At 41.7% G+C, this 27,591-nt stretch overlaps 1 long non-coding RNA gene across 2 annotated transcripts; it reads right to left on the minus strand.

Annotated features, from left to right (window-relative positions):
* Positions 1–31: 31 nt before the first annotated feature.
* LOC112653910 (uncharacterized) lies at positions 32–27,496 on the minus strand. Of its 2 annotated transcripts, none has more exons than XR_003132619.3 (6): positions 25,975–27,496; positions 17,389–17,511; positions 13,156–13,209; positions 10,817–10,900; positions 4,784–10,034; positions 32–712 (listed from the first exon to the last, which is right to left on the minus strand). It is a non-coding gene; the product is annotated as an uncharacterized LOC112653910 (long non-coding RNA). The 2 variants fall into 2 exon arrangements; XR_003132618.3 differs by lacking the exon at positions 25,975–27,496 and adding an exon at positions 25,675–25,968.
* Between the last annotated feature and the right edge of the window lie 95 nt (positions 27,497–27,591).

Consider the following 27,591-nt stretch of genomic DNA (forward strand, 5'->3'; position numbering starts at 1 on the left):
GTGAGAACTATGGATTTGATCACCTGTTATGTCTTCCACATGATACTTTTTTTTGAAGATTTTATTTAATTTATTTATTTCAGAGAAAGAGAGTGAAGGGGAGGGAGAGGGAGAAAATCTTTTTTTTTTTTTTCAAGATTTTATTTATTTATTCATGAGCGACAGAGAGAGAGACACAGGCAGAGGGAGAACCAGGCTCCCTGCTCAGGGGAGCCTGATGCGGGACTCGATCCTGGGACCCCAAGGTCATGACCTGAGCCAAAGGCAGATGCTCAACCGCTGAGCTCCCCAGGCGTCCCTTCAACGTGATACTTAGGTGACGCAGAAGACACAGAGAAAAGACAGTGCACCTGTTCCTCGTGTGCTCAGACCATTAGGAGTATTATTTAATGTTTAGGTGTTTCTCACTTGTCTGCTTCTCCAAGATGGGGCTGTATCCCTGATCCCTGAAGCACCCCGTAAGAGAGCTTATATGCAGTTGGCACACAAGCGACTCATAACTGTTTCCTAAATTAATATAGCATTTGGTCACTGACTTGTTTAAAGGGTGCACACATTTGCAAATATTGGAGCATTTTGCAAGACTGAATGGAAACAACCAGAAATTCCCGGACAATCTAGAGAAGCCATATCCTGTAGGGTCTGATGGGCACTGGTGGGCCTTTATCCTTCTTCCTTCATATGGAAACTGCTTCCCTGGAATGATGCCATCCTGAAACACAAAGGGCCAGGAGGTTATGTAAATAGGGGTGCTTTTCCCTAGCTGATCAAACAGGTTGGCTAAAGGGACTATGTTCCAAGTGGGTGGGAGCAAGCTCTTCTGTGAATTCATTGTTTTTCCCTCTTGCATTTCAGGGACTCTTTCCTGAAAGGGTCAGTTTCAGTTGATTTTCAAGGGCCACAAAGCATTTCTCACTGATGGCAGTGAAAGGGTCTTTTTTGCCTTTTTCTAGGCAAGAGAAAGAAATTAGCAATTAGCTGCATACCTGGGACCTACTGACTACTTGTAGAAGTTATCCACATAATTTGACAATAAAGGAAGGGAGAGGGAGGAGAAATTTTATCTCAGTGTCCAAAACTATTAAGGGGGGGGGGGGTAGGTGTGGAGAGCTGATCCTACAAATGTAGAACCTATCCTAAAGCTTTTCAAAATCCCTGGGTCATACAAGAGAGGACACTGCAGGAGAGGGCCCTGGGGGCAAAGTACCATTCAGAGGTTAGGGAGAGGAGGACAGCAGATAAAAAGTGAACAGCATGGAGGGAGGGAGGCAGGACCCGGAGGGTGTGCTGTTCCAGAAGCTAAGCGAAGACAGTTTTTGGAGGAAAGAGGGAGGGACCTGGTCAGGTTCACATGACTGGTGGTGCAAGCCCTTGTATCCACATCTTGTGGCTGCCACTGCCTGTCCAAATGGTCACACAGAGAGGCTAACTGGCTGCTTAGGCAAGGGATCCCTTTATCCCACAATGCTGCACGAAAGACTCTGGGCAAATTTCTGGGTGGTTCTGTAACGTCCTGCTAGATGTGCTGTCCTTGCAGATGCAAATGGCTTAGGGCGGGAGCTGCGTGCTCCGGGGGTAGAAGTAGAGCAGGAGTGGGGGTGGCTGTGAGAGTGATTTACAAACTATACCAATTTTCTGTCTCCCAGGAGTTGGAGACTGGGATTCTCTCTAGGTACAGACACTGGTCCTTCATGAGAACTCCTGAGGTAGGTGCTTTAGTTCAGAAATATAAATACCCCTTCATTCTGGGAGAAAACTGAAGAGGTCTGAAAGCAAGTATTTTGGCTCAGAAGCTCAGTATTCTTTTGTATTGCCCATTATTGTGTGCACAACTACTCTGACATTTCTTTTTCTTGTGGCAGAAACTGGCAAGATATATAGATGAAAGCACTACTCCTTCCTCCTAGGGACGGGGGACCGGAGCACTGAGATCAGAGCACACTGACGAGTCCTTGAAACAGGCAGAGGGACCTTCCTCCAGATACTCAACCGCCTCGATGTTCAGACTTTGCTAAGGGCAGAGGCAAGCTTAGCCTGACCCCCAGGAGCCTGTCCGTCTACTTTAACATATAAAAATTCCTTTAGAAATTCCTTTATCTCTGCCCCCAGGACACGTGTGGGCAATCATCCCCAAGCACGTGGCCCACCGGTACAGATCTGTAGGGTCTCATGACTCAGGTCTCATTAGACGGTGGTAAGTGGCCTTTTCCCACAACAGCTGCCCCTCGAGGTCCTGGAAACCCAGCTTCCAAAGCTCCTTAGGGAGGACGTGCTCCCCAACCCTCCCTCTCCCAGGGGTACAATCAGCCTCCCCTCCCAGGCCCGGCAGCCCTCTCCCTGCCCAGGCTCCTATCCTCCAGCTTTAATAAAACCACCCTTTTGCACCAAAGACGTCTCAAGAGTTCTTTCTCGGGGTGGGCTCCGGACCTCCCCCCACCAAACGTCACCTATATTCCAAAACTTCATCACCAGCCTGGAGAAGACTCTCTTGCCTGCTATGTCACTGGTTTTGGCCTAAGGGATGTGGGCACACGTGATGGGAATCTCCTTGTATGTCTGGTCATGATCACCTCTGCTCTTTTTCTTATCCTGCAAGCTGCCAGGAGCTGTACAACCCAAGTGACTTTGTAACATAAGCAAAGCAAACTTGTGTGGTATTAAGCCACTGAGATACTGGGTTTCTTGTTACAACATCTAGTGTTAATTGCCCTGACTGGTACACTTCTCCAGGATTTAAACTGCACTATACTACAGACTGCTCTTTGTACTTTTTAAAAACAGGCTTATTGTGATATAATTGACTTACAATTTGCTGCATATATTAGGACACTTGGGTGGCTCAGCGGTTGAGCATCTGCCTTCAGCTCATGGCCGTGATCCTGGAGTCCTGGGATCGAGTCCCACATCGGGCTCCCTGCACGGAGCCTGCTTCTCCCTCTGCTTGTGTCTCTGCCTCCCTCTCTCTCTGTCTCTGTCTCTCATGAATAAATAAATTAAAAATCTTTTTAAAAAATGAACTGTACATATTTAAGGAATACTATTTGATAAATTTTGACATATTTGTATTCCCATGAAACTATGGCCACAATCAATACAGCAAACATTTCTATCTCATTCCTATTTTAAATCTTTCCCCTCCTATCTCTCCTTGCCCTCCACCCCCATGCAACCACTGGTCCACTTTGCAACTGAGTCAGTTTGCATTTCCTAAAAGCTTACATAAATGGACTCATACAGTATGTACTCTTTCTGTCTGGCATCTTTCACTCAGCATAATGATTTTGAGATTCATCTATTTTGATGAGTATATCAATAGTTTTGTTCCTTTATTGCTAAATAGTATTCTAATAGTAGTACTATATGAGTATATACCACATTTGTTTAGACATTTTTTAAAAGATTTTATTTATTCATTTGACAGAGAGAGAATGACCACAAGCAGGGAGAGCAGGAGAGGGAGAAGTAGGCTCCCTGCTGTTGTGGGGCTACATGTGGGGATCAATCTCAGGACCTGGGATCATGACTTGAGCTGAAGGCAGATATTCAAACTAACTGAGCCACCCAGGTACTCCTGTTTAGACATTTTCAAGTTGATGAACATTTGGGTCATTTTTTGGATTAACCAAGAACATTAAGGTTTTCCTCTTGTGTTTATTTTTAGAATTTTTCTGGTCTTAGCTCTTAACATTTAGCCCTATAATCTAGTGGTGTAGGGTATTGAGTTGTGGTTCATATTTTTGCATATGGCTATCCAACTGTTCTAGCACCATTTGTTAAAAAGATTATTCCTTCCCTGTCAAATTGCCTTGGCATCCTTGTTAAAAATCACTTGGCTATACATATGTGAGTCTATTTCTGGACTCTGTTCCTTTGATGTATATCCTTATATACATACAAATTTACATTGATGTATGTCTTTATACCAATATCACACTATCTTGATTATTTTAACTCTCTAAAAAACATTTTTTAAAGATTTTATTTATTTATTCATGAGAGACACACACAGAGAGAGCAAGAGACACAGAAAGAGGGAGAAGCAGGCTCCATGCAAGGAGCCTGATGTGGGACTTGATCTCGGATTCTGGGATCATGCCCTGAGCTGAAGGTAGATGCTCAAATGCTGAGCCACACAGGCATCCCAAGCTTCTAAAAATTTAAAATCAAGTCATTTATGATTTTCACCTTGGTTCTTTATTTTCAAAATGGTTTTCGTTATTCTAAATCTTTTGCAATTCTATGTAAATCTTAAATTCAGCTTATATATTTATACAAAAAGAAGTCTTACTGGAATTACGTGGGGATTGGGTTGAATAGGTCAATTTGAGATGAACTATTATCTTAACAATTTTGAATCCTCTGATCCATGAACATGGTATATCTCTCCATTTGTTTAGGTCTTTAATTTCTCTCAGCAGTATTTTGTGGTTTGCAGTGTATGGGTCTTGTACAACTGTTATCTAATTTATCTCAAAGCATTTCATATTTTTAAATAATTTTCTTTTTAATATTTTATTTATTTATTCATGAGAGACACAGAGAGAGAGAGAGAGGCAGAGACATAGGCAGAGGGAGAAGCAGGCTCCCTGTGGGGAGCCCAATGTGGGACTCCATCCTGGGACTCTGGGATCATGTCCTGAGCCGAAGGCAGGCACTCAACCACTGAGCCACCCAGGCATCCCAGCATTTCATATTTTTTGATGCAATAATGTCTTAACTCAGGCTGTGATAGCAAAATACCATAAACTGGGTGGTTTACGAACAACAAAAGTTTATTTCTCACAGTTGTGGAGGTTAGAAGTCCTACATCGTGGTGCCAGCATGGTTGGACGAAAGCCCTCTTCCCAATTACAGATGACTGACTTTTTGTATCCTCACATGGCAGAGAGAGAGAGAAAAAGAGAGAGAGAGAGAGCATGAGCTCTGGTCCCTTTATCACCTTATTAGGACACAAATCCCATTCACAATGGCTCCACACCCACAACCTCATTATCTCCTAAAGGCCCCACCTCCAAATACCATTACCTTGGGGGTTAGATTTCAACACGTGAATCCTGAGGGGACACAAGCATTCAGTCCACAACAAATAGTAAATGATATGTTTTGATTTATTTTCTGATTGTTCAATGACCGTTATATAGATACACATTTGATTTGGGGGCTCCTGAGTGGTTCAGTCGGTTAAGCGTCCAACTCTTGATTTTGGCTCAGGTCTTGATCTCAGGGTCATGAGATCGTGCCTGCAATGGGATCTGCATTCAGCAGGAAGTCTGCTTGAGAATCTTTCCTTCTGCACTTCCCCTCCCCCCCATACCCCTTCTCTCATGCTCATGCATGCACTCGTGCATGTGTGTACTCTCTCTCTCTCTCTCAAATAAATAAATCTTTAGAAAAAAGAAAGAAAAGAAAAGAAAAGAAAAGAAAAGAAAAGAAAACAAAACAAAACCTTTGGCTTGTATATCTGAGTGTCTGTGTGTGTGTGTGTGTGAGTGTACATGTGATATATTGAGGAAGGCATTTTGATTTCAGTCAACCTAAAGGTATATATCCCTGTGCATTCAAAACGGTACCTGAGGGGATCCCTGGGTGGCACAGCGGTTTAGCGCCTGCCTTTGGCCCAGGGCACGATCCTGGAGACCCAGGATCGAATCCCACGTCGGGCTCCCAGTGCATGGAGCCTGCTTCTCCCTCTGCCTATGTCTCTGCCTCTCTCTCTCTCTCTGTGACTATCATAAATAAATAAAAATTTTAAAAAATGATAAAAATGGTACCTGAGTCAGTTTACCTAGCAGTGTGTGTGTGTGTGTGTGTGTGTGTGTGTGTGTGTATCTAGGCATCAACAGTCAGAGATGATAAATAAGGAACATGTCTATTAATATTTAGACTACCTATCATCCTTCCATGCCCCCATCTGGTTGACTGTAGAAACTTTGCCATCCCAAAATGTTTCCTTATTATTGCTAAGAGGCCACTCTGAGGGTTCACAAAGAGATCTGCACATGGTCTCCTCCCCCAGCCTCCTCACTGGGTTGCCACCCAGGGGCCGTTGTCTATTATCCCCTTGAAGCTAGAATCACCCTCTTGCAATTCTGGCCAATGGGAATGGAGATTGACAGGGAGAAGCACCACTAACCTTTGCCAATCCATTCTAAGTATGGAATAGGTCCTCTCTTTAATTTCCCTCAAAACAACAGAGAACTGTAGGGGAGAAAGTAGAGAATGCACATGTTGACACGGACACTAACTCAGGAGTTCTCTGCTTCAAAAAAAAGTATTTTTTTCCCTTCAATCCAAGCTTTTCCTCTTAGTTGTCATTTTTTGTCACAGCATCAATCTGCTCTCAGTATGACTTTGTGGAAGAAAGATTTGCTCTCATTAGCAGAAAACACATGTCCTACCCCCAAGAGCTTGCTTTAAGACTCTAATGGGACTTATAGTCAATATAAGCTGTCTATATAATCTATGGTGTCAAATAGCACATCTCAGGTAGGTAGGACATCAATACTCCAAGCCACAGCGAGTGCCTGCCAAATTTGGTACAGCTCTTTCACAGTCTCTTCACAGTGAGAGTTAAAGTTCCTATTTTTAAAAAAGTTAACTTTGGGATGCTTGGGTGGCTCAGTGGTTGAGCGTCTGCCTTTGGCTCAGGGCGTGATCCCAGGATCAGGGATCAAGTTCCACATTGGCCTCCTCCTGGGGAGCCTGCTTCTGCCTCTGCCTGTGCCTCTACCTCTCTCTGTGTGTCTCTCATGAATAAATAAATAAAATCTTTAAAAAATAAAAAAAGGTTACTTTGTAGAAATCCCAGTAACATTAACCCTTCCTCATCTGTGAGCAACTGTCAAATAACTTCTGAAGAATAAAGACAGAACTTCTACTTCTTGCCTTAAACAATAGGCCAAAATACAAGAGTGGTTTCTAGACATGGGGCATTAGGCAGAAAAGAACGGTGATTCTTGAGTGAAGGAAACAAATAAGATAAGCCCTATTTTTGCCTTGGCTTGCAGCCTAAAGAGAAGGGCCAGACTGCATGCAGCACTGTGAGTGAGAACCTAAAGAAGCATGATGGCCTCACTGACTTGAAGAGACAAGACTCAGAGTTCAGAGAAGCAAGGCTAAATTACACTGGACAGACTGCTGGGCAGGGGATAGTTGCTTAAAGAAAAAGCTCTGAATCTGCAGAGGGTTCCCTCCATATTTAGTGGAGTCCTGACTAGCTCATGCATGTGAGAATATGACTAAGGCCAGAAAAATAGCCCCCAGAAAGAAGCAGGAGGAAAAATCCCCAGAGCTTACACCACTTCTCAGAAGTCAGAATGGGAAAGTCTCAGAACACGGGAGGGATGAAGTGGAGTACTCAGATGGGTGGGCCATGTTACCTACACTAGAAGCTGTTCTGAGCCTACCTAAAAAAGCTTAAAAGTAAGTCTCACATGGATCAAACATTTTCAATTTACTTAACGGGAGGTTCCAGAATAAAGTAAAACAATACTTAAAAGGAATATATTACAACACACACAAAAAGCAAGAACAACAGAGCCCAAAAGGTAAAATTTACAATATCTGGCATCTAACCAAAATGGCAAAGAAGCAGGCAAATGTGGCTCATAGGAAGGAAAATATGCAAAAAGTAAGAGTAGAGTCAGAAATGATACAAATGACAAAATTAGTCGACCGGGACATTAAAATAGCTATTATAAACATACCCCTCATATACTCAAGAAGGTAGAAGAATGCATCAGAATGATGAAGAAAAATGGAAGACAAAAAGTCCTAAATCAAACTTTAGAAATGAAAAACACAGTGCTTTAGATAAAAAAATACACCGAATGGGATCAACAGCCGATAACATATCATGATGAAGTAGAGTTTACACCAGGAATGCAAGGAGGTGTCAATGTTTCAGTGTTTATTTAACATTGAAAAAAATCAGCTATTTCTTCACCATATTGAACAATTAAAAAAGAAAAACCATATGAATATCAGAAAAAACATCCGTCAAAATTCAGCATTCAATCATGGTTTAAAACAACTTTCAGCAAAACAGGAATAGCTGGGAACTTCTTCAGCCTAATTAGGGGCATCTATTAAAAATCTACTTCTTAAAAAAAAATCTACTTCTTAAAAAAATAAAATAAAAATCTACTTTTTAATGGTGAAAAGACTGAAATCTTTCCTCCTAAGATCAGGAGCACTTTCAGGACTTCTACCTAACAGTATTTTCTAGAGTTCCTAGCCTTGGCAAAAGGCAAGAAATGGAAATTAAAGACATACTGATATGAAAGGAAAAATCAAACTATCTTTTTTAACAGATAACATGACTATATAGAAAATCCTAATGTATGAAAAGGTTACAAAACCTTATGAGTGAATACAGCAAGGTGGTAGGATTTAAGGTTAGCATATCAGGGGCCCCTGGCTGACTCCATCTGAAGAGCATGAGACTCTTGGTCTCAGGATCATGAATTCAAGCCCCATGCTGGATGTAGAGACTACCAAAACAAAAACAAAAAGAAATCAGTATATCAAAATCGGTTTTATTTCTTTTTTTATTTTTATTTTTATTTATTTTTTTTTTTTAATTTTTATTTATTTATGATAGTCACACACAGAGAGAGAGAAGCAGAGACATAGGCAGAAGGAGAAGCAGGCTCCATGCACCGGGAGCCCGATGTGGGATTCGATCCTGGGTCTCCAGGATCGCGCCCTGGGCCAAAGGCAGGCGCTAAACCGCTGCACCACCCAGGGATCCCTTCTTTTTTTATTTTTATTTTTTTAAGTAAACTCTACACCCAGCATGGAGCCCAAGGCCAACCGTTTTCAATCTTATCTGCATATTAGGATCATCTGGGAGCTTTAGGAAAAAAGGCCAATGACTATGCCCACCTCCAGAAATTCTAATTCCGATTAGCTTGGATATAGGCCAGATATCTATATTTTTCAAAAGTGCCTAAGTGATTCTAATGGCCAGAGGCAGCTCAGAGCTGTGCGCACCCATTCACCTCCTCTGGGCCCACACAATAGTTCAGCTCATCTCCTTCCCCTTCATGTTCTCTCCAATCCTGCCAAAGTCCTCCGCAGGCTGCCTCTAACCACTGCTCTGCTCATACCCCTCACCCTCTCTCTTCCTACTTGGCCTTTCTGTCCCTTCTGTTGGGCCATTTTACCCACACCCACAGCTCTGTGGCCCAAAAGGCTAACCTCCCAATCCTGGACAACCCAGGAGAGAAGCGCTTTCCTTCCGGGTGTCGACCTCCGAGGCCAGAGAGCTGCCTTCCCTTTGGACCACAGCAGCTAAGCTGTGAGCCTCGGAGCCTTGCCCCTGCCCTGTAACCTGGTCTCACAGGGTGAAGCTGTCCCAGTTTGCTCAGGACTCTCCTGAGGGTTTAGCATTGAAAGGCCTCCCTCCTGGGAAACCTAAGAGGCCCGGACAAACGGGACGTTTGATACCCCTAACCCTGGTGCCAGTGCAGGACTTCTTTGTTCAAGGGCTACTTCTAAGCCTATTCAAGGTTCAAGTCCACACGAGGGTAGACGTGACAAGTTACCACATGACCTAAGGCTTACCATGCTGGAGCTTGTTATCAAATCCTTACGCAAATTTCCATAGTTTATTTGAAATGGTAAAATTGTCATATTCTGAGGCAGTAAATGTGTCAGTCAAAAACACATATAGAGTAGCATATGTTTGCTGAGGCAAATAAAATGAGATTCTGTAGCTGCTACTCTTAGTTCTTAAGTAGTATGGGAAGATCATTTAAAGTGTGGATTATTATTTTTTGTTCAAGCTTCGGTAAAAGTTTTGATAAAATATATAAGGAATAACAACTTATGTATACTTTACATTTGAAAAAGACATTACTCATCTCCACTGGCAAAGCACAGTGCTCTGAGTTGGTTTTCCACAGCCAGAGATGGACTCTGGGGCTCCAGCCACACTCTTTCATCCAGTCCTGCTGGGGGCCAAGGATGGGCATGTGGACATCTGGTGCTGTGGGAGGCAGAGTGGAAGTACATGCGGGCAGGATAGGCCTCTGGAGGACACAAAACAGGAGAAATTCCACTATCAGTGACTTTCTATCAGTATCAGTAACTACTACTTTGTCATTACTGTGTCTCTGTGCCCATATGAAAAATGCATATACTCCTGCCAAGGGTACACATCTTGGCATGAATGGGTTTATTAGCTCATATTCCTTCTTAAGACAAATGCAGCAGCACAAAAGCCCCAGATCTAAAGAGCGAACTATTGGAGGGAAGGAAGGGAAAAGGAGGTGGAGTATGGTATTAAATTCTGGTACTCACCTGTCCAAACCCCTGGAGTCTGGCCCCTCCACTCACCTAGAAAGCCCCACCACTTGCCAATTCTGGGAAACCCAGTCTTTTTTGCAGAAGTGGCTAAACCCCACCTCGACCCTGAGGCTCCTGCCTTGAACCTGAGACCCCCTCATCTTCCTCTGAAATGTAGCAATTAGGATTAGTAAAATGTACTTGACAGGCACCCGGGTGACTCAGTCGGTTACGTGTCTGCCTCTGCTCGGATCATGACCCTGGGGTCCTGGGATCAAGTCCCATGTTGGGCTCCCAGCTCCCTCTCCCTCTACCTGCCCCTCCCTCTGCTTGTGCTCTCTGTCAAATAAAGAAATAAAATCCTAAAAAAAAAAAAAAAAAAAGTAAAATGTATTTGACAACCAATTTTGTATCCCAAGCAACACTTTTTGAAATATGACTTAACTTTTTTTGTGGTCAATAAACTTTCCTGTATTTATATTTTATTTAGTAGTTAGATTGTGACTTTTTTGAAGAATAATCATACCTGATGGATCCATATTTCCCACAAGGTGTTGCTAAGGGCCTGGCCCAGGCAGACAGTGTTTGATAACTTTTAGACACATGGATTCTGGCAAAAAAGAAACAAAACAACCAAAAACCAAACTCAACTCATGTTCAGGGTTCAGAGTTTAAATCCCACAACTCTGTCACTTGCTGGCTACGACTCAAAGGAATTATCAACTGCTCAGCATCACTGGACTTTCTTAAAAGGGTAATGATAACTTACATTTAGCTTGGCACGCTAAGTGCACCATGCATGTTGGCTATAATTAATAGTATCTTTTCATTCTTGTTTTTAATTCTAGAGCACTTTGGACATTGCAGAGGAGGAGCTTTCCTAGGGAAAATTCTAAGGGAGAGCAGAGGTGGCTTGAATGAATCCATGTTCACACCTCTCCTGAGGATTCCAGGCCCTAAATTGAGCATTATTATAGATCTGACCCTGCCTATCATCTCTCAGAATTTATGTAGGAATTTAATTGTCTAAATAGTATTAAAATCTGTAGAGTTTGGTTTCGTTTTTTTTCCCCGCTAAGCTTAGCTGTGGCTCACCCAGAAGCAGCATGAAAATTAAAAGGCCCTTTCAGCAGCAGAGAAATGTCACCACTGAAGCCATTTTAAAAAATGATCTATGGACATAATCCTGTTGCTAGCAGAGACCAAAGCATATGTAATTGGAACTGAAGAAGACAAGCAGCCTAGATGAGACACCTCAGTAAAGATCTGGGGAGCAAAAAGCAAGACAGAGAAGCTCTCCAACCAATGTTATCTGAGCAAGGCAAAGCACAATAGAGCCTCCTAACACTCAAAAGATAGCACGTCTGAGGCAATATTATTTTATACAAATGCTGGGGGTGGTCACGATACTGTTACGCAGAATGTCGATCTCAGACTCAGAAGGCAAATAGATCAGGGTTCAAACTGTGGCCCTGCCATTTATCAAATGTAAGACTTTAGGCAACTCTGTGAGTTGGCACCCCAGAATCCAGTGGAAACGTGTCCACTGATTTCCACATCTGTAATTAGGGACAATAGGTGATCAAAATAATAATAACACTGACCTCATGAAATTGTTTACAGTATTAATGTGCATACATTTTTAGCACGGTGCTAGGAACATAATATATATTCTTTTGTTAGTTATTATTGCTCTATTACCCCCTCCCAATAATAATCCTACCCCATTATTCTTTTTTAAAGATTTTATTTACTCATGAGAGACACAGAGAGAGAGAGAGGCAGAGACACAGGCAGAGGGAGAAGCAGGCTCCAGGCAGGGAGTCCCATGTGGGAATCGATTCTGGGTCTCTGGGACCAGGCCCTGGACCGAAGACAGCAGTAAACCGCTGAGCCACCCAGGCTGCCCTCTACCCCATTATTTTAAGGCCACAACCCCTGGTCTTAGCCAGAATGCCAAGCAATCAGCAGAAAGTCTCAATTATTTAACAGCTTTCCTTCTTTGATTAATCTTCAGCCATGGCCACCCTCAATTTTTTTTTTTTTATATTTCTCATAATGATCATTATAATGGACGATAAAGCATTTCCTGTGGGATAGAGTCATTCAGATTTCCTATGTGGAGGACAAGCTCAATTTCCTGGGAAGGACCATCTGGCATTGCCCCAGGCTGTACTTGGGAGCCAGGAACATTGCCTGGCAGTTGGCATAGGAGTATGTTTCATTTTTTTCTTGTAGGATTCAATAGTTATATTTTGCTCAAATTACAGTTCTGCTTTTCTTTTCTGGGATCAAATGTGAACTTAGGCCTGAAATGCACATTCATTTTATAAAACTGTCGTCTCTAAGTAGCAGCAATCTCTAGATCTTGACCCAGTAGAAAAACTCTGTGATGCTTCTATTAAGAAGGCAATGTGTTTCACTTAAAACAAATAAGTAATGGAATGAAAAGGACAGCATAGGAAATATAGTCAATAACATTATAATAACTTTGTATGGTGACAGATGGTAACTATATTTATCATGGTGAACATTTCATAATGTATACAATTGTTGAATCACTATGTTATACACCCAGAACTAAAAGATTATTGTATATCATCTATACTTCATTAAAAGAAAAATACCTCTGTGGCAGGCAAGAGAGTGGCAGATGAGCCAAAAGTGTGATGGGTGAATGAAGGTTTATGACCTTGTTATATATGCTTGAAATTTTCTGAGTTCCAGAGTTTTTTCTTTTTCTTATTTTTTAAAGATGTTTTTTTAAGATTTAATTATTTTTTAAAGATCTATTAATTTATTTGAGGGAGAGTAGGGCAGTAGGGGCAGAGGGAGAAGGAGAGAGAGAATCCCAAGTAGACTCACCACTGAGCATGGAGTCGGCCAGGAGCCTTGATCCTCTGACCTTGAGACCACAACCTGAGCCAAAATCAAGAGTTGGATGCTTAACTGACTGAGCCACCCAGGTGGCCCCAGGGTTTTTTTAAGGTCGGAAAATAATAACTAAGAATGTCAAAATGTGTCCTTAATGTATTCATTTTCAGAAAAAGGGTGCTACAAAATTGCATGTACTCTATGATTCCCCTTTGGTATATAAATATAGTTGTACCCGTAACACACACAAAAAAAATTAATTTTAGCAGCATTATGTAGTTTTCAGTGTAGAATTATTTCACATTTTTCCTTAAATTTATTCATATCTATCTTATGAGTTTTAAAGAAGCTAAAATATATTTTTCTTAAATTACATGTTCAGTTTTTTCCTGCTATATATAGACATTAAACAGAATTATGTGTGTGAAAACTGTATCTTGAAAGATTACTAAGTCCACTTTTAGTTTTCATAGTTGCACTGTTGATTCCATAGGATTTATATGAAGACAATCTTGTTCCCTGTGAATAGAGACCTTTTTCTTTGTATCCAAACTTCACAGTTTGTATCAGCTAAGACTTCAGTAAAATATGGAGTAGAAGATGGAGAGGGGTCAGCTTTGCCTTGTTTCTTATTTTAGGGGACATGTTTTGAATATTTCACTGTGACCTGGGTCACTATGTAAAACAGTATGGAGGTTCCTCAAAAAATTAAAATAGAACTACCATATGATCCAGCAATCACATGTCAGGGTAATTACAGAAAGAAAATCAGGATTTCTTTCTTCTTCTTTTTCTTTTTCTTTTTCTTCTTTTCTTTCTTTCTTTCTTTCTTTCTTTTTTTTTTTGAAATCAGGATTTCAAAGAAATATCTGCATTCTCATTTTCACTGCAGCCTAATTCACAATAGCTAAGCAACCTAACTGCCCATTAACAGATGAATGGATAAAGAAAATGTTGCATATGCCCAAAATAGAATATTATTCAGCCTTAAAAAAGAAGGAAATCCTGCCATTTGCAACAACATGGTTGAATGTGAAGGACATTATGCTAAGTGAAATAAGCTAGACACAGTTGAACAAATGCTAAATAATGCTACTTATACAAGGAAACTAAAATAGTCAAACTCACAGAAGCAGAGAGTAAAATAGTGGTTGTCAGGGGCGGAGGGGGTGGGAGAAACAGGGACAAGTCAATAGGTACAAGTTCCAGTTATACAAAATTAGTAAGTTCCAGAGATCGACTGTACATCATAGTTTCTATGGTTAATAATACTATATCGTGTACTTAAATTTTTGGTATGTTGTGTTTTTATCACCAAATAATAATGAAATAATAATAATAATTAAGAGAGTAAGAGGAAACTTTTGGAAGTGATAGAAATCTTTATGGCACAGATTGTGGTAATGGTTTCATAGATGTATACTTATCTCCAAACTCATCAAATTATATTAATTATGTATAGCCCTTGGTATGTCAAGCGTACCTCAAAAGGTGGTTTTTAAAAGTCAAAAACAAATTTATTTAAAAAGAAGGCGATGTGACCCCGAGACATTTGAAAGAAAATCTCAGAATTCCATATCCTCTGAGCTGGTAAAAGAAATAACTTCAGAAGATAAGGCTGAGAGCTTTTACACTACATTGCAAATGCATTTTAATTTCTTTTATTTGCCTTTGTTTCCATGAGCATGTGAAGTGAACTGTCAATGAGTTCATTTTTTTTTTTTTTTAGATTTTATTTATTTATTCATGAGAGACACACAGAGAGAGACAGAGGCAGAGACACAGGCAGTGGGAGAAGCAGGCTCCCTGCAGGGAGTCCAACGTGGGACTCGATCCCAGGACCCCAGGATCACGCCCCAAGCTGAAGGCAGGCACTTAACTGCTGCGCCACCCAGGCATCCCTCAATGAGTTTATTTATATGACTCGTATGGTGGTGTATTTGCTAAGATCTACTGCTGTGACCATTATTTATGACAAAATTACCTCCTGTTGTTAAGTGGACCAGGTTCCCACTCACAGAGCACATGTATGTTGGTGTTATTTTCATCTCAAATACAAATGGCAAGCACCATAATTGTGAAAGAGGACAAGCAAAGTGGATTATAGATTCCTTAATGGAAGACCAAATATTCTGGGGACACTTCAAACTTTTTTTTTTAATTTTTATTTATTTATGATAGTCACACACACAGAGAGAGAGAGAGAGAGGCAGAGACATAGGCAGAGGGAGAAGCAGGCTCCATGCACCGGGAGCCCAACGTGGGATTCGATCCCAGGTCTCCAGGATCATGCCCTGGGCCAAAGGCAGGCGCTAAACCGCTGCGCCACCCAGGGATCCCCCAAACTTTATTTTTTAATAGCATCTGAAGAAAACTGAGAAATTGCCCCAAATCTGATGATAACTGCACCCTGACTTTGGTGATGACATTTTTTAAATTAAAAAACTGAATTTCAGCTTATGATCTCTTGGTTTAATTTCCTGTGTTGTTACTCTAGCTTGTCAGATTACTGCAGGAATAAACTTGAAAGATCACAGGAACTTTAAAGTATATTACATGTCTTAATGGCAAGGAATATGCTTTTTAAAAAACTGAAATTGCCTTGAAATCAAGATATAGAAAAAAACTGGGTGCCTGGGTGGCTCAGGCAGTTAAGCATCTGCCTTAGGCTCAGGTCAAGATCCCGGGGTCCTGGGATCCAGTCCCATGTCTGGCTCCCTGCTCACTGGGGAGTCTACCTCTCTGCCCCTCCCCCCACTCATGCTTTCTCTCTCGTTCTCTCTCTCTCTCAAATAAATAAATAAAATCTTAAAAAAGAAGATCTAAAAAAAAAACTACTCAGGCAGGGACACACAGGGTGGACTTCAGTGACTTTGGAAAGAAAGTTTTGCTGATTAGGATTGGCATAGTTGAACACAGGCGTTGAACCACTGGGAAATTCTGGATTTCCAGTCATTGGGACCCCCTTAGAATTTTATTACTGGGACGCCTGAGTGGCTCAGCAGTTGAGTGTCTGCCTTCCACTCAGGGCGTGATCCCAGAGTCCCCCGTCGGGCTCCCTGAATGGAGCCGGCTTCTCCCTCTGCCTGTGTCTCTACCTCTCTCTCTCTCTCTCTCTCTCTCTCTGGGTCTCTCATGAATACATAAATAAAATCTTTACCAAAAAAAAATTTTCTTACTAATTTAGCTACATGACATAGTAACATTATTTCTTGAGCATTTTCCATTCTAGACTGTCACAATGGTAAAAAAAAAAAAAAAAAGAATAAATTACTTTTCAAAGTCCTTTATCAAAGGCACCATCTTTGGCTCACTTTGGCCTGGCCCCAAGGAAGCAGCTAAACCTCTGCTGGGCCATATCCAGTTCTACCAGTGGCTCCATTCCAAGCTCATCCAAAGAGCCATTGCCCAGTGAGGCCTAGACTCCTGGAATATTCCCATTAGAGCAATTGCTGGGGCCCAGGCCGGGCAATGAAATAAAACAATAGCACTTCCTCATATTCTAGCAAGCTTTTACTTCAAAAATATCAAAATGTGCCCATATGTCATCTGGCAGGAATGACATTTAGGAATTCATTTAGACCATAATTCTTAAAACACTGGTTTATAAAAAGTTTCACTGATTCCCTGTGAAATGAGAAAAGTAAGGAGAATGGAGTGAGTCTGTAATACAACTCATTAAAATTTAAAGACCTATTATTCTGAAAACATTGCCTGTCCTATTTTGACCGAAGGTATGCTAAGTACTAGCAAAGCCTTCCTGATTCCACTCTCATCCTTCTTGTCTACGTGAACCAATAGACTCCCATTAAGCAAGCAACTTCTTTTCCTCTGGTCAGCACTCATGATCCTAAAAGGTCAGACTATAATGACTATAAGGAGCATATGTTCATCCTCTCGGGAAGATGAGGAAACTGAGGTCCCCTGACTTACACAAACAAAGCCACATGCTCCTAGCCTCTCTGTGGCCTCCCACCCCACTGCGTCCTCTCACAAAGCTTCTGACATCTTTACCCAAACATTCCTTGGCACCACCGCTCTTATGCTATTGTTCTTTGGCTGTTTGGACTCTTCTGTCTGTCCAATTCCATTCTCTCCTAAAAGCCTTTGCTGAGCCCCCCAGCCCACTGTTCTCTCTTTTTCCTCTGGGTCACCCGAGTAGCACCCCCAACAATCAACTGTATTCACTGGCAGCCTACTGGGATCTTTCGTGTTGATACTTACCTCTGGCCTCAATTTAATTCATGTGGATGAATGGATCCTCGATATCCATCTTGACTAAGTTCCTTGAAGGGCAGGACTTTCTCTTCTTCTTTTTGTACTTCCCAAAGCAGCCAGCGCCAGCACCTTACAGAAGATTAATGTGTGTAGGTTAATCTTTTAATCTGTTTGTATTCATCACCTCTTTCCAAGAAAGTCATTAGTCTCCTCATCTTTTTCACCTTCTAGCAGAGGGGCCCCCACCACCATCCCCCCGCCAGGCCTAAAACAGTTTGGGTCTGGTAATGCTTAGACATTCCAGTCTAAGTCAGAAGTGGAAAAACCCAGGCACCAGGCAGCTGCACCAGGCAGCTCCATGCCATGCCATGTGGGAGCTTGCAGGCTACTCTCTATGCAAACTGGATCAACACACAACCTAGATATGTCATTGTAAATCATCAAAGTCACATCTTCACTTCTTTTCTTTTCTTTTTTTTTTTAATTTTTATTTTATTTATGATAGTCACACAGAGAGAGAGGCAGAGACATAGGCAGAGGGAGAAGCAGGCTCCATGCACCAGGAGCCCGATGTGGGATTCGATCCCGGGTCTCCAGGATCACGCCCTGGGCCAAAGGCAGGCGCTAAACCACTGTGCCACCCAGGGATCCCACTTATTTTCTTTACAATACAGTTGTCAAGAACCTCTTGAGAAGAAAAGATATTGTCTAGAAAACCTGAAGGCGGTGACCATTAGGAAACATTAAAAATAGGAAGATACAGGGTCCAGAATCCAAATGTTGGATGAAATTTTTATTGGGCCATATAAGTAAACGAGCAAAACATTTGTTCTTTCCAGTCAACATGCAATAGGGCCATTTTTTATTTATCATGCATCCTACTGAGTGTTGTAAACCTCACAACAAAGTAAGGGCTGTTCCATTTTATGGACTACGAAGCTAATTCCCGTTGAAACTAATGGTGGTGGGGAGTGAGAGAGTACATAAAGTCCTTCAGCAGGGAGTTGAAGCACTGTTTCGTACCCATGTTTTTTTGTTGTTATTGTTTTGTATTTTTAAGGTTTTATTTATTTATTCATGAGAGACACAGAGAGAGACAGAGATGTAGGCAGAGGGAGAAGCAGGCTCCATGCAGGGAGCCCACCGTGGGACTCGATCCCCAGTCCCCAGGATCACACCCTGGGCTGAAGACGGTGCTAAACCGCTGAACTTCCAGGGCTGCCCCAGACCCATGTTTTAAAAAGCACAGCAACTAGAGCTGCCTGGATGTCTCAGTTGGTTGAGTGTCTGGCTCTTGATTTCAGCCCAGGTCATGATGTTGACCTGGGGCCTGGGATGGAGCCCAACATCAGGCTCCCTACTCAGTGGGGAGTCTGCTTGGCTCCCTCTCCATATGCCCCTCCCCTCATTTGTGCGTGTGTGTGTGTGTGTGTGCGCGCGCGCTCTCTCTCTCTCTCTCTCTCAAATAACTACATCTTAAAAAACAAAGTACAGCAACTAAACCTAGCACCAGTAGTATGTGTATGTTTACTCCATTATGCCTCACATGAACTTATCTTAATGCAAATCATAGTTAAGATTCTTCCACTGATACAGTTTCCAATTATACTAAAATGGAAACAGCTTGATTTTCCTAATTAGGAAAGGAGATGTTCAGTACATTTTACCACAGTAAAGAAATCACCAAAAAAGAAGATGCTTATTGTAAAAGCAAACAAAAATAGTCACTATTTGGGAATAACTGATTAATAGTCTAGGGATAACTAGATTAATAACAAAGTGTTCTTTAAAAACTTTGAATTCTGGGGCATGTAGGTGGTGTCGGTTAAACATCTGACTCTTGGTTTTGGCTCAGGTCGTGATCTCATGAGTCATGGGATCAAGCCCCACCTTGGGCTCCACACTCAGCAGGGAGTCTGCTTGAAGAGTCTCTCCCTCTGGCCCTCCCCTAACTCACATGCTCTCTTCCTTAAATCAATAAATCTTTTTAAAAATTACTATGCCAGTTATTCACAGAAACGAAAATAATAGCAAATGTTGCTGCATGCATTTTAATTTTCTTTTGGAAACATTCTAGTAAATCCTTGTGGTCATGTGAAGAGTTAGGAGCTGGCTCAGCAGTCTAGGCTTCACAAACCCCCAGCACTGACCATCAGAGGAACTCTAAGTCTGTGACTGTGGCATCTGAATCTGATTCACTTTAATTTCTTGACTAGGCTTAATTTGTTGGTTGTACTTTGCTGTAACAACATTAGGAACTGCACCATCTTCCTACACAAAGACAGTAATGATTTTTATCTGTGTGTAGATATAGCACAGTTTCTTTTAAGTAGGTTCATGGAGGGAAAAAAACCCTCAGAACTTTCCCTTTTTTCTTTGGATGCCCTCCTTCTAGCAGAGTTTATCTGGAAACAAAACAAAACTGTCTCTCTCACCAAATCTGGCCCCACACACGCCAGGGATTTAACCAAAGTTCATCCTTGGGGCATTTCCCACCGAGGCTTTGTCCCCCTTCCAAGCTCTGTCATCACACACACTTCATAACCACCATCATCCTCAGCTCTGGCTTACGGAAAATCTATTTTCCATTGACTTTACACAGGTCAATGTTAGACACCAAACATACAGCTCCCTACCTTTGAAAAGCCTGCCTGTCTCCCACTGAAGTCCTCCCCTACTTCCTCTCACTGCACTTAGAGAAAATATGCTACCAATTCCAAAGGGATTTGGGGGAGGAGGGTCACCAATAATGAAGTGGACACAAAAGTTCTCATCATACTTGAGGAAGAAGGTAAAGGTAGAGAAAAACAACAGCAGCAAAGTAGTGGGGGGATGAAAGCAGGAAGGGCATTCAGGGAAAGAGAGTGAGAGTGGAGAAGACTAGCTACTTCTGTGTTGGTGTCATGAGGAGCAAGCTGAACGGGGTAGGATTTAGGAAAGAGTCCACGAGCCTATTTAGGAAGTCAGGTAGGGAGAGCTACTAAAAGCCTTCATCTTCGGCACACTGAGGCGACTGAGCATGCTCAGTCAGGCCGGGGGTACAGCAGAGATATTAAGTCAACAGATGATATGATAAGGCCCAAATTGTTGGGTCAAGCTCTGGCTACTTAAGCCACATGGGCAAAGGTCAGCACCATGGATAGTCCCAAGAGGTAATTCCTGCATGGACCAGAGAGGAACAAATGAACCCTAGGCATTTAGAGAGAGACTGAAGTGTGGTGTTTTAGTTTTGCCGCTGAGACAGAACCTTGTTCTATCTATATTCAAAACCACGGGGATGCCCGGGTGGCTCAGCAGTTGAGCATCTGCTTTCGGCCCAGGGCATGATCCTGGGGTCCTGGGATCGAGTCCCACATCGGGCTCTTTGCATGGAGCCTGCTTCTCCCTCTCCCTGTGTCTCTGCCTCTCTGTGTATGTGTGTCTCTTATGAATAATACAATCTTAAAAAAAAAAAAAACATTTGTTGAGTATCTACCATGTGTCAGGCACACTTACTAGTCCTGGAGAATGACAAGGATTCTCCGTCCTTAAGACGTTTGCTACCTTCTGGATAAACTAGAAACTTAAACAAAAATGATGATAGTTAAAATGTATTGATCAATTACTATGTGCCAAACATGTAATACTAATTGCCATATATAAATTGTTTTATTCTTTCAACAGCCCTTATGTAAGAGGTATTTTTATTTTATTTTATTTTATTTTATTTTATTTTATTTTATTTTATTTTATTTTATTTTATTATTTTATTTTTACCAATGAGAGACACAGAGAGAGAGAGAGGCAGAGACACAGGCAGAGGGAGAAGCAGGCTCCATGCAGGGAGCCTGACGCGGGACTTGATCCTGGGTCTCCAGGATCACACCCTGGGCTGAAGGTGGTGCTAAACCACTAAGCCACCCGGGCTCCCCTATTATTTTATTTTTTAAGATTTTAAAAATTTGTTTGTTAGAGAGAGAGAGAAACAGAGTGCATGCAGGAGCAAGGGGTGGGGAGTGGCGGTGGGAGAGAAGGTAAGAGGAGAGAGAAAGAATCTGAGCATGGAGCCCAATGCAGGGCTCAATGCCACAATCCCGAGACCATGAGCCCAGCCAAAATCAAGAGTCAGATGCCTAGCCAACCGAGCCACTCAGGTGCCCCTTATTATTATCTTAAATGAGTTACCTGAGGCATACAAAATTTAAGAAGCTTTCTTCATGTCACATGGCTGATAAGAAATAAAGTCAGAATTTAAAATCCAGACATTCTGACTCCAGTGTCTATTACCACACTAGACTGTCCACATGTCAACATTAATAAATGCCACCTATGGCAGAGATATACACAAAGTACCAGAATCAAAACTGGGGCTGGGAATAGGGGAGAAGTTCTCGGAAGTCATCTAGCAGAGGTGGCATTCAACTTAAATTTTGAAGAACAAGAAGTCAGTCATGGAGAACATGCAGCAGAAGGCGCAGCATGCTTAATCTTACGGTGCCAGGCCTCCAGAAGGTCTGAGGAGCCAATCAACTGTCCTCTCCATTCCTCAGTTTCTAAACATCGGATAATGGACACAAGGAACTAAATGAAGCCTGAAGTGTGAGGTCTACCTAATTCTTTCCAAAGTACAAGACTCCCAATGGAGGTTTGGAAAAAACAGAGAACAGACAGATTGGGAGATAGGCCGCGTTACCTTTGCATTCTTGTACCTCAGTCAAAAAAGAAAAAAAGAAATTTCAGTTCAGTATAGATTCTGGGAAGAGGAGTAATTAAGTAATGGTTTTGAGTATCTTTTCACATGTTTATTGGCCATTTGTGTAACTTCTTCAGAAAAATGTCAATTCAAATCATTTGCCCACTTTTTTTAAAAGGTTATTTTATTTATTTATTTATTTATTTATTTATTTATTTATTCATTCATTCATTCATTCATTCATTCGAGACACAGAGAGAGGCAGAGACACAGGCAGAGGGAGAAGCAGGCTCCATGGAGGGAGCCCAATGCGGGAATCCCGGATTGCGCCCTGGGCCAAAGGCAGGCGCTAAACCGCTGAGCCACCCAGGGATCCCCTTTTGCCCACTTTTTAATTGTCTTTTTATTGTTTAGCTGTAAGTATTCTTTATATACTCTGAACATTAAACCCTTATCAGCATCTACATAATGTTGTATAATAAAGAATTGGACTGGCCTTTGTCTCTAGCTTCTGGGAAACCTCTTAAGTCCTGGAATGTCTGGTGTCTCTATCATTCATGGTGGGCCCCTCAGACCACACCTGACAGTTTGTGTGAATGAAGTGATTCGCAATGGCTCCTTAAACTAACACAAACTGAATCACTTTGATAGGAACCATTCGATCAGAAATATCTGCTCTTGGCTTAGTGAGATATTCCTTTCTCTGATACACATAGAGGTTTAGAGAAGTTTAAAAGCAGCAATGGTCTGCAATTGGTAAATATGCTAAGTTCATCACAGCCCCCCCACAGTAGCTGATTAAACAAGGAGGCCATTCGATGGAGCTAGCTCTAAACATTTGGCAGCCTCCATAAGCAAACCAGAGCCTAAGCCTGTAAACGCCTCAAAACCCCAAGAAACTGAAATCTAAGGACAACCAGTCACAAACAGCCAATTTGACCTTTCCAAATAAAACAAATGCTTAAGTTATGGCAAATCAAGTAATTCCCTTGCTTTGCTTCCCCATCTTCCCTATAAAAGTCTCTCCCCTGGCTACTATTGGTGGAGCACTCCTAATTACTTCCAGTGTGGCACTGCCAATTAAAATAGATACTTGCTCAAATAAACTCTTAAAATTTTAATAAGTCTCAGTTTATCTTTTAACAGTTCCCTTTTATGTCTCAAAGGCAGTTTTGGTCACCTCTTAAAGTTCTCAATCCAAGCAAAATAACTCAAACCCCAAAGGCTCTTTCAATTTTTCTTTTTAAGATTTATTTATTCAATTGGGGGCCAGGGGAAGAGCAGAGGGAGAGAATCTCAGCACAGAGCCTGACAAGGGACTCAATCCCCAAACCCTGATATCATGACCTGAACTGAATTGAGTTGGATGCTTGCTTAACTGACTGAACCACCTAGGTGCTCCTCAATTTTTAAAGATAATTCTGGTGCATTTTGTTTTCACTGTTTAGATGATCATATCCTGTTAAATTATAAAGATGGGCTCTAAATTCGTGTTATGTAGCAATTCCTGAGTATAGTATGACAGGTAAAATATGCTTAAAATTTTTTTTTGATGATTTTATTTTTTTCATTTGAGACAGAAAGAAGGAGAGGGAGAGCATGAGCAGAGAGGAGAGAGAGGGAGAGGGAGAAACAGACACCCCACTGAGCTGGGACCCTGATGTGAGGCTCCATCCCAAAACTGGGAGAGCATGACCCAAGCCAAAGGCAAACACTTAGCCATCTGAGCCAGCCAGGCGCTCCAATGTGCGTTTTTTCACATTAAGTAATATGTTGGTTGGATTATAGGTGCAGTCAGCCGATAGCATAAGTAGAAAACACACGTTCTTTCCTTTTTTTCTCCCCCTTAGACAATATTCAATAGCAGTCAGTTGTCTCTATAAAAGATAAAATCTGGGGATCCCTGGGTGGCTCAGCGGTTTAGCGCCTGCCTTTGGCCCAGGGCGCAATGCTGGAGTCGCGGGATCAAGTCCCTCGTCCGGCTCCTGGCATGGAGCCTGCTTCTCCCTCTGCCTGTGTCTCTGCCTCTCTCTCTCTCTGTATATCTATCATAAATTAAAAAAACTTTAAAAAAAATAAAAAATAATAATAAAATCTGTTTATATAGAGAACAGGATGACTTTACAGGGTGTAGAAGAACAGCATTTTCCCACCTAACACTGACATTTAGAGTTGTCCTCCTTGCCCTTTCTTTTGGGGTATCTGAGCAACAGGTCACATTGCTTTGAACAATGAGTTTTTGGGGGACAAAGGGAGAAACTGTCAGTTTAGGCACAGATAGTAGTTTAGACTGAAGATTGTGGTGGATCTGTGTGAATTTGCCAATACTTTGACTCAAACCCTTCTTTTTTCTCAAAGATCAAGAAACTGAAGTAAAAACACAGCAACAAAGTAGCCAAAGGAAAAACCAGCCCTTCTCGTTGACGTTTCTGAGGGGCCACAGTAAAACTGTAACCAGGTAGCAGAATTCAAAGTTGGGATTTTTTTTTAATGGTTTTTAAGACTTATTTATTTGACAGAGAGGGGAGGGGAGGGAAGGGCAGAGAGGGAGGGAGAAAGAATGGCAAGCAGACTCCCTGTGGATTGAGCCCATGCCGGGCTCAATCTCATGATCCCGAGGTCACGACCTGAGCCAAAACCAAGTCGGAAGCTCAACCAGCTGAGCCACCCAGGGGCCCCTCAAGCTGTTTATTTTAAAGAGAAACATGTAATAAAGAAAATTAGTGGGAGTGTGAGGGTGTCACTGGTCCTGGTCTCCCCACTCATGAAGCTCCACTGCTGCTCTGCCCCCATTCTTCCACGTGGCCTACGTGGCCTGCGCGGCCAAGGGCTGTGGTTCCCTGAATCCTTGGGCAGGAGGGGAGAGCAGGAGAGCCGCTGAGGGTAGAAGCAGGACGAACAGAACTGGAATGACCCAGAACCCGCACAGCCTAAGATGCCAGCATGCTAAAGTGAGCCTGCGGTTCCCTGGGACAATGTGGATAAGCAAAACTGGCTGTATTATGCGACAAGAAGGGAGGGAGGGAAGGAGGGAGGGAACAAAGAAAGAAAGAGAGGGAGAGAAAAAGACTGAGACAGAGAGAGAAGGAAAAGAAAGAAAGAAAAAAGGAGGGGTGCCTGGGTGGCTCAGTGCTTGAGCATCTGCCCTCAGCTCAGGGCGTGATCCTGGGGTCCTGGGATCAAGTCCCCCATCAGGCTCCCTGCATGGAGCCTGCTTCTCCTCTGTCTGTGTCTCTCATTAATAAATAAATAAAAATCTTTAAAAAAAAAAAAGAAAGAAAGAAAGGCAGAGACAGGGAGAGAAGATGGGAGGGAGGGAAAGGAAGGAAAGAAGGAAGAAAGGAAGAAAACTAATACCATTGGTCCTTCCATTGTCCATGTTGGAATTTTCATAAGAGTATTCCTTTATTTACTCTTCTAGTTAAATTGGTCTTTCCAAAGACCCAATATATCAGCACCCAATATATACATATATTTTTTAAAAGTACTTTACTATTCAATTGTATTTCTTTTTTGGCTACTTAAGACTTACCAGTATTATAACAATATTCTGCTCTTATTCACTACAAAGTATAGAATTTTAGTTATATTCTGGGTGAAATAGGCTTTTATGAACTCACCTAAAAATGTAAGTTCTCTGGGATGTCTGGGTGGCTCAGTGGTTGAACATCTGCCTTTGGCCCAGGGCGGGATCCTGGGGTCCTGGGATCGAGTCCCACGTCGGGCTCCCTGCATGGAGCCTGCTTCTCCCTCTGCCTGTGTCTCTGTCTCTCTCTCTCTGTGTCTCTCATGAATAAATAAATAAAATCTTTAAAAAAATGTAAGTACCCACTTAACCTTGTTTCCATAGGGAAATGCATTTCAAATGAGCAGCTGAGATCGACTTTTAGACTACAAGCTAAAGGTACATCATTGATTACCTGAAACATCAGGACCTATAACTTTTATTGCCACACGATATGCAGCAACAAAGCAGTTCCATGTGCTTTTCCACTTCCATGTGATCATCCTTCTCCTCAGCACAGATGTTTCAAGGTTTCTGGGAGCTGCTGGAAGAACAGAAATTCTCCAAAAACAACAACAAAGAAACTACAGTAAATCAACAAGTCGAAATAGCCGTTAAACTCCTTATGAGCTTGGCATATTACTAATCCATCCAAAGAAAATTTTATGGGGCAATGTGCAGAAACAGATTTCTTAAAAAAGCTTTTCTGATTCAAGGCATAAATCTAAGAAGGAATGCTACAAACTCACAGGTGCCAAGGAGCAACAAAACTTGACCTAAAGGGCAGTGTAAGTATAAAATGGAGGACATAGAAGGTAGAGATAAACAGCAAATACATGCTCTCTACTTTATACTAGGCAAATAAAAATTAGATAATATAAATTTAAAGTAAGTTATTTTGATAAATATGAATTTGTACCATTCAGGGCTTGGGGGACTCTATTAAGTTAACAGCAACTTAACTGCTTAGTGGTATTTTCCAAAATAGTCACGATTTATATAAATAACTATACTAGACACACTTTGTATACTTCTCTCTTATTTGCAAGATGAAAAGAAGTATATGGTAGCGTAGACAATAACAAGGGCCTAGGGGTGCAGGTAGTTAAGTGTTTCACTCTTGGTTTCTGCTCAGGTCGCAATCTCAGGGTCATGAGACCAATCTCTGGGTCAGGCTCTGTGCTCAGTGGAGAGTCAGCTTGAGATGCTCTCTCTTCTCCTTCCTCTGCCCCTCCCACTTGTGAGTTTGCTCTTCCCCTAAAAATAAATGAATCTTAAAAAAATGGGCCACCAACTATTAAAACAACATTTTTGGCAAATGGGACATACATGTAAAATAGAAATAAAAGGAAAGTAGTGCTAGACAATTAAGATAGTTGTTTTATTTCCAAAAACCCTAAAGTAAGTCTCCTACATGATGTCTAGAAGCCACACTCAGCTATAACAACAAAGAAAAAAGATACCTAGAAAAATCAAAGAATAATCCTATTTCTGAGACTGTTTCTCGGATCCACAAACACAGACAAAAGACAAAGATTAAAAATAACAAAACCTGGTTTGTGAAATAGAAGAGTGGAATAAAAACAAGGAACATCTGGAAATAATGGATGATAATAGAATGCCAAAGTAGATGTTGTTCCAAGGAACTATGAAAAGATCAAACTTATGTTGAACATTCAGACGCAGGCCTACTTGCCGAAAGCCATGATCTACTCTGTAGTGGTGGCTGCTGCTCGTGAGGGCTACTGGGACCAGTGGTTGAAAGACTTATTTCCCCATTGGGGGAAAAATGAGACCCAGGGAGCTTCTAGGTCTACCTAGACATATATGACCCTACACCAACCAAATGGCCATAGGAAGTGGAGAGTTTTTCTTTCTCCTTTTCTTTTCTTTCTTTCTTTTCTTTCTTTCTTTCTTTCTTTCTTTCTTTCTTTCTTTCTTTCTTTCTTTCTTTCTTCTTTCTTTCTTTCTTTCTTTCTTCTTTCTCCTTTTCTTTTCTTTCTTTTTCTTTCTTTCTTTCTTCTTTCTTTCT

Source organism: Canis lupus, chromosome 3 (genome assembly GCF_003254725.2).
Source record: "Canis lupus dingo isolate Sandy chromosome 3, ASM325472v2, whole genome shotgun sequence".
Classification (NCBI taxonomy): domain Eukaryota; kingdom Metazoa; phylum Chordata; class Mammalia; order Carnivora; family Canidae; genus Canis; species Canis lupus.